General features: G+C 52.2%; 1 protein-coding gene across 1 annotated transcript in view; it reads left to right on the top strand.

The window, feature by feature from the left end:
- Positions 1-837: 837 nt before the first annotated feature.
- Nos1 (nitric oxide synthase 1) overlaps positions 838-12,364 on the top strand; it is a 163,790-nt gene continuing 152,263 nt past the window's right edge. Inside the window, exon 1 of the mRNA XM_087903768.1 lies at positions 838-961. The gene's annotated coding sequence lies outside the window, so the exon portion shown is untranslated. The remainder of the gene's footprint in view (positions 962-12,364) is intronic.

Below are 12,364 nucleotides of genomic sequence, written 5' to 3'. Positions count from 1 at the left end.
TCAGCTCAGCCGTTATTCACCGCATCTACAACGAAGCCCAGAGAGGTAGAGGAGCCTCCTCGAGGTCACACAGGACTCCTGACTCCACGTCCAGTGCTCTTTCCCCGGCGTCTCCAGCTGTGGCTCCACGCCAGAACCCTTATATCAGCAGGGGCACAGGTGAGTCTAGGAGAGAAGGCCGCAGCAACCTGACCCAAAACAAAGGGGGCTGAGGTCGTCTACTCTGCAGGCGACCTGGTGAGAAGCTGTAACTCGGTGTCAGGCTGAGGGAGATGTGTGGGCTGACTCTCCTGCTGTGTGACGTGAGAGAAGAAACATAACTTCTCTGAGTCTCAGTTGCTTTGTAGTAACTAAGTAACCACCTTGCAGAGCTTGTGAGCTATCTCCGGGGTAGCACAGGCGTCCGTTCTGGCACATAATAAATGCTCAGTTAAAGCTCCCAGAAGTCTTGGGTGGCACTGTAAAGGACCGTACTCGGATCCAGCAGGCACGGCACGGCCTGGACACAAGACCCATGGCTGCAATCCTGACTCCAGGCCATCCCAGCCAGCTGGGGGAAACCTGAGCCACCTCCGTCCCTGGCAGAAGCTGCCACAGCCACCAGAGCCTCTGGAATGAAAGAAAGGTCAGAGTCTAGGGAAGCGGGCTGGTACGATGGAGGGAGGGCTGCCCGGGCACTGGCTAGCCACCCTTACCTCTCCCCTCTCCACTTTCCAGGGGAAGCCTGAGCACGCTGAACCTGGGCGCGCCCCTCCATCCCTGTCCAGGGCTTGGCCTCTGGGCCCCGTGCTGAGCCGCCTCCCAGCCTGCCCCTGGGGAGGGGCCACCTGGTGTCAATTAAGGCCCTGAGTCGCTCGGCCGCACCACGCAGGGCCGCTGATTAGAGCCGCAGTCTCTCCAGATGGGGAGCACGGACTGAGGGGCGACACCACCATGCCAGGGGGAGGCCTCGCAGGAGCCCGTGAGTAGTGGGTGGGGACTCCGTGCCCTGGGTGGGAGGGAAGCTGGTTCTGTGCGTGCACTGGGCACCCAGGGAGGGGGCTCTTCCAGCAGAGTTTGTTCTCTGGAGGCCTTTCCAGGCCTCCCAGCACCCTGGACTCTCTTCTCCTCACACCCACCCCAAGGAGACCCCAGGGGACCACATGTCATCCGGTGTCCTTTCTCAAGTCGTACAGTCGCAGAGGGCACCCCCGCACTGCCTCTGAAGGAGGCATGAAGGGTGGCTGACGGACTAGCTCAGCTAGAGGCTATTTGGAGGAGTCCCTGCCTCTCTCCTGGACACCCCCCAGGGAGGGTTGTCTCCGAGTCAGCTTGGGTGGGCATCTAAGGCTATGTTCCTACAACCTGCTGGCCCCAGAGTCCATGCTGTGGGTGGCCCCACAGGGGAGCTGGAGAGGTGGTTGCTCCAAAGCTGCTCTTTAGGGGGAGGCTCTGGGTCCAGATGCCATGTGTTCTGGGGCACAGAAGGCAAAGCCAGGGCCTAGCCCTGCACCTGCTTCCAGAGCCACTGGTTCAGTTGGCAGGGTCTGTACTGCTTCCTGACTCCCAGTGGGAAGTTGTTCCCCAAGAGGGACAATGTATGGGGCAGCTGCCTGCCCATGGGACAGACTGCAGGAAGGGTGCCACTGAGACCTACCCGATGCGAAGTGACTCCTGATTGGCCCCAGGGATGTGGCTGTGGAGCCTCAGCTCCGGCTGGGAGAGCTTTCTGGAGCCATGGAAGGGTCTTCTATGGTGGCACCGCCTGGTACTAGTGACAGTGGTGGTTCTAAAGCTGGGGGACGCCTGAGTAGGACCTAGGAACGTAAAAGCAGCCGTCTACGTGATGAAACCACAGGCATGTCCTTGGCGGTCCATTTCTGTATTCACACAGCAAACTTCCACTAAGTTCCGCTGTCCTCAGGGTACATGTCCTTACTACGTTTCCGATACAGTGTCTGTCACGTGCATCTTAGAGAGTGGTTCTGACGGGCAGACTGAGAAGGAAGAACGGGTCACCCCTGGGACCAAAGTGTCTTTCTGTGACTGTGTGACTCTGGGTCTTCTGCCTTGCACTTGGAGGCTGTCATGTGGTCATGGGCCTCTTGGCTATGGTGCCAAGTTACTGAGGCTGCTCTTTCTAGTGCTGTCCTTTTGTTGTGTGTGTGGTGGGGGGATCCTGGGGAATGCAGCACCCTATGAGTTCACCGGTCAGTAGCTGCCCCCACCCCTTGTGCATTCATCTTGGGGTCTTAGCCGGCTCTGTCTTCCAGGCTCCTATCCAGCTGGTGGTTGGACTTGAGGGCTCTGGAACCCCCATGTCTGTGAGTCTGAGGCAAGCAGAAGATGAGGGTTGACCGCAGAGAAACCTCATTGCCTTCTGGGAAATACTGACCTAGTTTATTTCCCCCCTGAAGCATCCTCTGCAGCCTCCTCCCACCTAGGACCCGGGCCTGTCACAGGGACGCCTTAGTCTGGTCACAAAGGCTTTACAGAGAAGTATTTGCTCTCAGGGCTGAACTCCAAGGTCGCTTTTCCAGAGTCCTCTGCAGTGGAAGCTTCATTCTCACAGGGCAGTGCTCACTGGGCATCTACTCTGAGCCATTCTGTGCTCACTGGTGCAGACACACCAAGGCATCTGAACTTGAGACTCCATCGACCCCTTTCTTTGCCCACTATTTGTAGCAGGGTACCCATGTCATCTGGTCTGGAAGAAGCCAGGGGCTGAAGCAGCAGAGGCAGATTGAAGTCCCTTCTTGGGGTCCCCCTTGTAGCACCAATCATAATGTCCCCAGGGTCTGCTGGGAATCAGTGGCTCTGACCAGAGCTCAGAATTCAGTTCGTGTCTGACCATAATAGATCGTTCAGCATTTCGAAAATGTCCACCCCCAGGAAAAGGTGACGTTCATGTGTACCCATGGCTAAACTGCCGTTTTCCAAGGGAAAGTCTAATTGTTTCCCTGCTTGCTGCCTAAGCCTGCCCAAGGCACAGCTCTGGTCTCTCATTAGAGAGAGGGTAGAGTTAGTGTTGGCAAACCGGACACCGCCTCGTGCAGCACGTGAGATGACTCACGTACTCCAGTCCCTCCCGGCCCCCCAACAGCTCCCCGAGGCCTCCCACCTGCTGACCAGTGACCCAGGGACCCACACCTTGAAACTCGAGTGCCGGTCACTTCATGGGTTCCAGTCTTCGGCAGGACGTAAGTGGCTTTGTCTCCTGGTTTGATTTAGTGAGCCGTGCTGGGAATGGAACTCTGGGTGTCGAATGCTAGGCTAATTCTACCAGTGAGTTACAGCCCCTGTTCCTCTTGGTTCGTTGGTTGGTTTTCAATGTTTTTATTAACTCTTTGAGAATTTCATACATGCACAGAGTGTATTTGAATCATTCCCCCCCACTCCTTCCTGACTTCATGTCATTATTTTTTTTAATAATCTGCACCACCTGTGTATTCATGGGTGTGGGGGTGTCCGCTGGAGCACGGCCAACCTAAGCCATTTCAGAGACAGAGCCTGCCTCCCCCTTCCCGAGGCCAGGATGGCAGGTGCACTCTGCCATGCCTGATACATGAACCCTTTCTTGTGTCGAGCTGGTGATGAGAGCTGTGGGCATCAAGGGAGTGGGTGTGGCCTGTAGAAAACCCACAAAGAGCTTTTCATCCATTGCAGGCAGACATGGAAAACTTCTGCCCAAACAAACTTCTAGGGAAATGGATTGGGGTCAAATGTTCCGGATGAAGCCTGAGAGGTGGAGGGAGGTCTTGTCACCTCAGTCCCCGTTGGACCTCTTGCCTTGGTAGGGTCCTGAGGTCCTCTGGTGATGTCCTGTGGTAGCCAGGCAACTGGCAAGGCCCAGCCAGGGGGGGCATGGCAGGCAAGGCTGTCTGTCAGGTGATAACAGCAGCGACTTAGGAGTGGAAGGAGCCCCTGCTAGAACCGGAGAAAGGTACTCTTGGGAAGACAGACAGATAGGCCTTCAGACATCTGTTCTGGTATTGCTTCAACAGCTGGTAAGCTCCCGTTGTGTTTGGGATTTGAGCTGCATGCCGGTAGCGGGCAGAACACAGCCGAGCTGATTCCTTGGCACAGAAGGGGTGTCATGTATAACATGGTGGGGGGGGCAGGGGAAGGCTAGGATCTGATCAAAACTAGTGACCATGATCTCCAGGGGCCACAATGATAGGCGGGTGAACCCCGCCCATCTTTGCAACAGGAAAGGGGTTGCCTCGGGTCTGAACTCATGGAAGGGGGCCTGACGGGACCAGACTGCAGGAGAGGCCTGTCAGGCACCGTGCAGGGCTGGACAAGCCTTGACTTGGTCTGGGGGCTCTGGGAAATGAGTCACACCACCCAGAGGCCCAGGCAAGTAGGCTCAGCACCAGGTCAGCTATTCACTGGCTCAAGCGGTCCCCAGTGTAAGGGGAACATGGGGCAGAGGAGAATCTCAATTTCCCAGTTAGGCCAGCTTCCTTCATTTCAAAAGACACAGAAGATGGGGCACAGGTGCATCGGCCCATCCAAGGCCACATGTTTGAAATACACACGTCACCCACCACACTGAGCACTTTCTAGAGTGAAGGTGAAGATGTGCAGGGGTCTGGATGAGGGCCATGTGGGACTTGTTCCAATGGAGAGAGTAAAGGGAAGCCACTGGGAGCCCCAAACCTAATGTGGGAAGTCAGGGAAATGAGCAAGGAAGAGTCTGGGGCCTGAGTTCAAATCCTAGTACCACCACTTGATCCTGTGCCATTGAGCCCGTCCCTTGGTTCTTCGGGCTTGTGATTCCCTGGCTGTGGGGTATAGATGCCACGTGGCCTCTCTTCTGGTATAGTAGGTACAATGTGTGTATAAGTTACATGGTCCAGTCTCTGGAAGATGCAAAGGGTAGTGTGGGTACACAGAGACAACGTCCAACCACAGGTAGCCCCTCAGTGTGGAATATCTGGGGCCTTCCTCACCTGAACACAGAGTACAGGCACCAGGACTTTGTGTCCCAGTGGGGAGGTAATGAGGGATCATGGTTTCATCCACTTTCTGTTGCTGTGATAAATACCATGACCAAAAACCCTTAAGGAAGGCAGAGTGTGTTTGGTTTGCGGCTTGCAGTCCATCATCAAGTGGAGGCAAGACAGGAACCTGGAGGCAGGAACTGAAACGGAGACCCCGCAGGAATGCTACTCCCTGGCTTGCCCTCCATGGCTTGCTCAGATTGCTTTCTTTAAATACAGAACCCAGGGAAAGCATTGCACGCACTGAGGTGGGGTAATCAATTATTAACCAACAAAACAGAGGTCAGATGTGGTGGCTCATGCCTTTAGTCCTCGCCCTTGGAATGTAGGCGCAAATTGCTCTCTATGACATCAGAGCCAGCCTGGTCTAAATAAGAGATTTCCAGGCCAGTCAGGGCTACATAAAATTCATCATTGTTGCTGTTGTCATTGTCATTGTCCTTACCATTGGCTAGAAAGATGCTTCAGTTCTTAGAAGCACTTGTTGCTCACACAAAGGACCTGAGCTCAGTTCCCAGCACCCACACCATGGCTCACAACCATCTGTGACTCCAGGTCCAGGGGCTCTGGTGCCCTCTTCTGGTCTCTGCATGCACCATGCATGCACATGGTGCACATACGGAGAACACGGCAAAACACTCATGTCATGCATGTAAACTAGAAATAACGGAGTCTAAGATAGGGAAAAATAAAATGGCCCACTCTTGCTTGGCAGTCCAGTCTGATGAAAGTGTTTTATTAATTGGGGTTCCCTCTTCTTGGGTGACTCTGTCTTGTGACAGCTGACCCAAAACTAAGCAACACAGCATGGGAGGGGCAGAGATGACTTGGGAGGGGTTCGTGATCAGCTAAGAGCTGGAAGAGACAGAAGCCTGAAGCTGCCAGGGGCCTGGGCTCCAACCCTGCCCCTCCTCATTCTTCATGTAAGCCTGAAGCACTGGCTAGGAGCCCACCTTGCCCATCCATCCCTCCACTGAGCACATGGTTCCTCAGTACTCACCATGCATGGAACTCCAAGAACACACATGAGTACCATCAAGGACCCCCGTGTGCACTCACGTATATGTGGATCCATTCATGCAGTTGTTCATAAATTCTTTTATGTGAAAATGGAATCTCGCTGTGGAGCCCAGGCTGGCCTCAAACTCACAAAAGCTGAGATACAGATCGAGTGCCCTGCCACACACACATTTGGGTTCATGTGTTGAATGACACATTTACAGAAGTGGGAGGGTGTGTCCGTGTAAGGACATGGGAGGAAGCTGTGTCAAGTGTCACATGTAGCATGCTCTGGTGCCCATGAGCCTGCGTGGCCATCTTTGCTGGGACCATCTCTGTGTGCCAATGTCTTTCCATCCAGCTTCGGATTCTTGGACTCACTCCAGAGGAACTCACATCTCATTCCATTTAACCCTACCCACTGATCCAGTCAGTGTCTGAAAAACGATCCATCTCTCATGTGCACTGCACCCCACAGTTTGTAGCTTCCCCCTTGTTATTCCTAGGGCCCTCCTAGGATCCGTATGAATATGGCTTCCTACAGTTAACAAGTATGGAAACCGAGGTCCACAGGCTCAGATCTGGGCAGTGACGGGGCCTCTGGAGTCATAGCAATAGTGCATTGAGCCTGCGGCTCTGACTGCGGGCCCTACCCTCTAGTGCTTGCGTGGACAGTGAGACACCTCCTGAAAGCCCACATGTGTTTTCTGGATTGCTCCTCTCTCTTCTGGAGTCTGTCCGTTCACTGTGTTGTTTTGACCCCATTCATCCTGGTTCTCCTTCCCTTCCACTGGGAACTGACTTCAACAGCTTCAATGATAACTTCTAATCCTTTCCCTCCTTCCTCCTCCTTTCTCCTTCTATTTCTCCGTCTCTTCTTCCTCCTCTTCCTTCTCCTTTTGTGACTATTACAGAACACAGAATGAAAAACACAACAGCTTTTCTGTAACATTGAGCACGCTTCCAGAATACATCGCAAAGAGGTATTTGACGCTCACAGATTAAAAACATGATCTCAAAATAGGGCACATGTGTTCAATAGGCTACACCTGTGAATGGAGAAGAGGAAACTCAGTCTGGAACTTTGTAGTTCAAGGCCAGGGAGTCTGCTTCCCTCTGGAACCCTGACCCCGCTGACCTTACCCTGTACCATGGGCATCCCGTGTGAAGCCATGGTCCTCCACATGCTCCCAGAGAATGGGTGGCACTGAGAAGCAGATCTCTAGCCTCGACTCACCGATAAGGAAGCTGCTATGGAAAGTCTGGGCCTCAGAGGGACTCTGCGTGCCGTTCAAATTAGTTGCTGAGAGAACATGAAAGGTTTTGACCACTTTCTCCTACACCATGTGCCCACCCCACCACACACACACACACACACACACACACACACACACACACTTTTAATCAGTCATCACTTCCATTCACCCTCCTAATCATTCATCCATCCACCCTTTTATTCATCTACCCATCCTTCCCTCCTCCCTGTTAGTAACTTCTTCTGCCATCTGCCTAGGCATTCGTGTGTGCATTCATGCGTTCGTTCAGCAGCCCATGCGTCCACACCTGCATCGCCGATTGCTTGCCCACACATCCTTGTATCCATCTGATCCATTTACAAATCTGTCCATCCATCATCCATCCATCATCTCCCTCTCTCTCATTGGGGTCCCCACGACGCGTCCAAGTCTGGTGACTTTCTAGGAGACTCGTGGATTTAGTGTAGTAAAAGAAAACAAAATAAAAATATGTGGGGTGTAGTCTAGGAGTAATCACCATGATGGCCCCCAATGTGATGAGGGTAGGGGACACATCTCCTGGGAACTAGGTCCGTGATTGCTCTGCAGATGGAACGTGTGTGTGTGTGTGTGTGTGTTTCCCCTCTCTGTTTCTGGATATCTTTCTAATTGTCCCCTTTGGTGTCACCATCAGATCATGTCTGCTCCACTCTGCACACCCTATCACTAACCCTCTCACCTGCCTCAAGAAATAAATGAGCAGGGCCTAGAATTGCCCTTCACCTTGTTAACATAGCACAGCTAGAGGCTCACCGAGGCTTGGAGCCTTCCAAGCGGGGCCTGCCGCAGTGTCTTTGGACAAGGGACGCCTTCCCGAGACTCAGCTCCTCGCAGACACATCTCCTTCAGTGTCACCGTGAAATGTCCTCATTACAGTGTTTAAACGGGCGCCCGAGGACATGCACGGTGAGTTCCTCGCTCTTCCATCTCCCGCACGGTCCTGCGGCAAAAGCAGAGAGACACGGTAAACATGATTGCAATTATGCAGCCAATAAAACTCGCCTTCAAAACACGTGTGATGGGCAGCGTGATGTTTTGCTGCGACAAAGCCATTGCTCACACTGGAAGTGTGGGACATGCTGCCTAGAGGACTCGTTTTTTACTTTTGAAGAGATTAATTGCAGTTATTTGGGGTTTTGGGGGTGTGGGGTTGGTTTTTTTTCTTCTAAGGGATTCTTTTAGTCACCCCCACACTTGCACACCCGCCTCTGCTGTGGCAACTTGATTTTCCGCCTCATTTTCCTCACTGGGATGGGAGTCCTCTGTCCTTAAGGTGTAGCTGATGCCCCATCCTTGGGCTTCACTGGACACCAATAGGAGCATCTCCACACCATCCACGCTGTCCCCTTGCCCTTGTGTGGTAATTACGGCGGGATGGTTCAGCACGGTGGCTGTCACAGGCACAGTGCAGAGGAGAGTCCAGAATAGGCAGAGTTCAGCAATAAGATGTTCATCAGTCAGCCGGAGAGCAATGGCTGTCTCCACCTACGGACTAAAACAGCAAGCTGATGTCTGTGGCCCACGCGGTCCCAAGAGATCAAGTTCAGGTGCATCTCGCAGCAATGAGGAGCATGGAGGGCTATACAAGGTCCAGCTAAGAGAGTTAGGGGCACTTAGGCCATGTCAGGAGGCTCTCGAGGCTAGATGGGAAAGAGGGGAGCAAGGGATATAGAGAGAAATAGACCAGGCAGGGTGACACACCAGTCATCCCAACACTGAAGAGACAGAATCAAGGGAGGTCATGAGTTCAAGACCAGTCTGGGCCATATAGTGAGATCCAGGAGGGAAAGAAGGAAGGAAGAACAGGTGGATGGACGGACTCACAAAGGACTAAGCCGGCTTTGAACCTTGACGGTGACACCCAGGGAATGGGCTTCGTGTGACCTTCCCAGGGCCACCACCTGGGGATTTGGAAGAACCAGCAGGCAGCTAAGGAAAGGGAAACCCTCAACCGCTTTCCTAGGCCTGCCGGGATCTGGACCTGGCTACACCCAACTTGTCTGATCCTTGCTTCGGGGGCTGGATGAGAACGAGACGGAGCTTGGCAGCATGGATGGGTGAGTCAGGCAGACACGTGCTGAGGATCAGGCAGCCCACAGTCTCAAACCTAGCTGTGTGCCTCACTGGTTGTGTGGTCTGGGAGTCTTCCCTCAACGCAGCTGGGAGTGTGTTTCCAAGGTGGTAAATTGGGACTCACAGCCATCCCTCCCTGTGTGTATTGCCAATGTTTTATGGGTGATATTGGCAGGGGTTTAGCCAGTGCCTGGGAGCTGTGGGCTTGCAGGAAAAGCTGTCACCGCAGCTCCTACCTGCACTGCAGTCACTGGGATTCCCTCCTCAGTTTGCATTGCCAGCTACCATCCATCTGGTCCCAGCTTCTGCAGGTTGCAGGGCCTGGGGAGACTCACAGATTCCATGACCTCATGACTCTTCTCCTAACCCTGTTTCTCATCTTGCTCAATGACACAGATTCCTCTCAGAGCAATAGTGTGTGTGTGTGTGTGTGTGTGTGTGTGTGTGTGTGTATGTGTGTGTGTACATGTACATGTACACATACATGCACGTAGAGGCCAGAGGTCAATGTCAGTTTCTTCTACTTTGTTTTTTGAGACAGGGTGTCTCACCAAGCCTAGAGCTTGCTGACCAGCTAGACCGCCAGTCCAATGAGTTTCAGAGACCCACACATCTCTCCCACTCCCTAACCTAACCCTGGGTCTGCAGAGGTGCGCTGTCGTGCCCAGCTTTTTCATAGGTGCCGAGGCTCTAAGCCCAGACCCAGAGCCAGGCTCCCAGTACACCAGAGTATATCGCTCAGGATCCCACACCGACTGTTTTGAAACGCCGTGATCCACAACTTACCACTTACCTTAAACAAACACAGTGAGCTAGCATGTGTTTCTGTTAGCACGTTGGTTAACAGAAGCTCTCTGTGAGCCTGGCAAACACTGTTATTTTATGTTGCTGCTGGGGGTGCATGCCTATAATCTCAGCACAGGGCGGGGGAGGCTGAGGAAAGTTAGGACTTTGAAGCAAGCCTGGGCTACATAGTGAGACCCCCCATCTCAAAACAGACAATAGTAGCAAGCCGTGTAATCTTGAAGTGGTGAAGACTATAACTGCCTCAAGGTATTTATGGCAACTGTAAAGGAAGAGGAAAATGCCTCCGAAGTCTTAGTTCCCGTGTTGGAAACTGTCCTGTGCCTTTTGTTTTTCTTTGAGGACAGCAAATGCTAGGTTTCAGGGAGAGGCTGGTGTAAAATAGAGACGTAGTTGTTTTTGTCTAATTCAGGCCCTCTGAATTGTATCCCAAGAGCCCATGTTCCATGTCGAATGTTGTCACCAGCTAGATAGACTTCTCTCTACCTGAATACGCAGAGGCTTTCCTCTGAGAACGGGCACATGGTGGAAGCCATCCGTTAAAATAGAAACCTCAGAGCAGAGAGGGTGGATCAGTGGTTACAGTGTTTGCGGTGTAAGTCTTAAGTCCGGAGTTCGAATCCCTAGAACCCACTGTAAATGTTGCATGAGCGTGGTGGCTTGGCTGTCATTTAGGAAGCAGAGATAGGGGACCTCCCTCTCCAGAGTTTGACTGGGAGACCCTGCCTCAAAGAATAAAGAGTCATCGAGGATGATACCTCAATGCTGTCCTCTAAACACACATGCACCCGCACACATGAGCGTCCCGCACACGTTAATGCACATACACGCATACATGAAGATGGGAAGTTTCCACCCCGCCCCAGCTCATGTTTCTCTGTTTCTAGCCGTTCCTGCTGCCGTTCCCTCCAATGCTCTCCCCTCCACGCCAACACATGATGTCAATCAACTCACAGACCCGAGACTGCATCTCTTGACATTTCTTACTCCACCCGCACAATCTAGGTCTGTCACTATTTTTAGTTCCATATTGGTTACCGTGGTAACTTTGAGAAATGCTTTTACACTCTTATTCCTTACTCTATTCACAACTGGAGGTGTATTTTGGCTTCTCACAATTTCAGGGGTGTTGTGGGAGCTCCACTTCTTGCCTCATCTCTTTTCCCCGCACTTCCAGTGCCGACATCTAGAACTTGAGTGTCTCATCAAAAACACACAGGTACCACAGCACACATGCAGAGGTCAAAGGACAATGTGTGAAAGTCATGATTGATTGCCATGTGGATCCTGGAGATCAAACTCAAATCATCAGTCTTGGCAGCGAGCACCTTGTGCACTGAGTCGCCACACCAGCCTGGAGCTACTGACGGATAGATCCTGCCCTACTTAGGGTTTCCATTGCTGTGATGAAACACTATGACCAAAGTCACTCGGAAAGAGTTTGTTTGGCTTACACATCTACATCACTGTTCATCAGTGAAGGAAGTCAGGACAGGAGCTCAAACAGGGCAGGAACCTGGAGGCAGGAGCTGATGCAGAGGCCATGGAGGGGTGTTTCTTACTGGCTTGTTCCTCATGACTTGCTCAACCTGCTTCCTTATAGAACTCAGGACCACCAGCCCAGGGATGGCTCCACCCATAATGGACTGGGCCCTCCCGCATCAATCAGTAATTAAGAAAATGCTCTACAGTCTTGCCTATAATCCAATCTTACTGAAGCATTTACTTAATTGAGGTTCCCTTAATTAAGGTTTTAACTTATGTCAAGTTGACATAAACTGATCTAGCATAGGTCCCTATGTCCCTGGCAGAATTCCATGCTCCTAGAAAGTAAGGGCCTGGTTCCATTTCATTTACACCATGAAGTGCAGTGCCTGGCTTGTGGGATATTATCACTATGTGCTCTGTTCTGAGAATACAGACCTTAGCTTGGAGAGCAAGTAGGAAGATACAATATGGGCTTGACCCAGTTGATAGAGGGATGACAGACGGTGGTAGACAGACAGAAAGACAGATGGGTGGCTGAGTTGGGAGGTGGATGTGTGGATAAAAGAATGTGTATTTGGATGCATTGATTGTTGTATATATGTTATGTATGGATGGATGGATGGTTGGGTGGATGGATGGATGGATGGATGGATAGGTAATTGGGTGGATGAATGGATATGTGGATATGTGAAAGGATGTGCCATCTAGATGGTAGATGAC

The sequence above is a fragment of the Myodes glareolus genome, chromosome 2, assembly GCF_982192425.1.
Source record: "Myodes glareolus chromosome 2, mMyoGla1.1, whole genome shotgun sequence".
Lineage (NCBI taxonomy): Eukaryota > Metazoa > Chordata > Mammalia > Rodentia > Cricetidae > Myodes > Myodes glareolus.
Note: the sequence above shows the minus strand (reverse complement) of the source record. Positions and strands in the feature narration are given on the sequence as shown.